This window comes from Triticum aestivum, unplaced genomic scaffold (genome assembly GCF_018294505.1).
Source record: "Triticum aestivum cultivar Chinese Spring unplaced genomic scaffold, IWGSC CS RefSeq v2.1 scaffold5415, whole genome shotgun sequence".
Lineage (NCBI taxonomy): Eukaryota > Viridiplantae > Streptophyta > Magnoliopsida > Poales > Poaceae > Triticum > Triticum aestivum.
The window spans coordinates 1-827 of NW_025303662.1; the positions used below are offsets into that span (position 1 = coordinate 1).

Consider the following 827-nt stretch of genomic DNA (forward strand, 5'->3'; position numbering starts at 1 on the left):
TTTATTATTTTGCACGTTTACGGTAAGTTTTAGCTCGCTGCTCATTATTCACGCGTCTAGCGGCGGCAAGCGTGTTCTGAAAGGGGTCGAAACCATGGTAAATAGGCACTGGTGCAGTTGAACCGTGGTAAAACTCGTCTCCGTAGTTGAGCGGGAGCGGCCAAAGGAATGTGCAATCGTGTGTGTAGTGGAGCTGGGAGGGGCAAGCATAAGGGACGAAGACGGGGGTAACATGTCGGATGCGATCATACCAGCACTAAAGCACCGGATCCCATCAGAACTCCGAAGTTAAGCGTGCTTGGGCGAGAGTAGTACTAGGATGGGTGACCTCCTGGGAAGTCCTCGTGTTGCATTCCCTTTTTAATTTTTTTGCACCGCGTGCAAAACAAAACGCACGAGCGCGACGTACGTTTAGCACGTTTTATTATTTTGCACGTTTACGAAAAGTTTTAGCTCGCTGCTCATTATTCACGCGTCTAGCGGCGGCAAGCTTGTTCTGAAAGGGGTCGAAACCATGGTAAATAGGCACTGGTGCAGTTGAACCGTGGTAAAACTCGTCTCCGTAGTTGAGCGGGAGCGGCCAAAGGAATGTGCAATCGTGTGTGTAGTGGAGCTGGGAGGGGCAAGCATAAGGGACGAAGACGGGGTAACATGTCGGATGCGTTCATACCAGCACTAAAGCACCGGATCCCATCAGAGCTCCGAAGTTAAGCGTGCTTGGGCGAGAGTAGTACTAGGATGGGTGACCTCCTAGGAAGTCCTCGTGTTGCATTCCCTTTTTAATTTTTTTGCACCGCGTGCAAAACAAAACGCACGAGCGCGACGTA

The 827-nt window shown here is 50.7% G+C and overlaps 2 non-coding genes across 2 annotated transcripts; both read left to right on the top strand.

Moving 5' to 3' along the window:
- Positions 1–237: 237 nt before the first annotated feature.
- On the top strand, positions 238–356 carry LOC123179464 (5S ribosomal RNA). The gene has a single exon (XR_006490388.1). It is a non-coding gene; the product is annotated as a 5S ribosomal RNA (ribosomal RNA).
- Positions 357–656: 300 nt separating this feature from the next.
- LOC123179465 (5S ribosomal RNA) lies at positions 657–775 on the top strand. The gene has a single exon (XR_006490389.1). It is a non-coding gene; the product is annotated as a 5S ribosomal RNA (ribosomal RNA).
- The last annotated feature ends 52 nt before the right edge of the window (positions 776–827 follow it).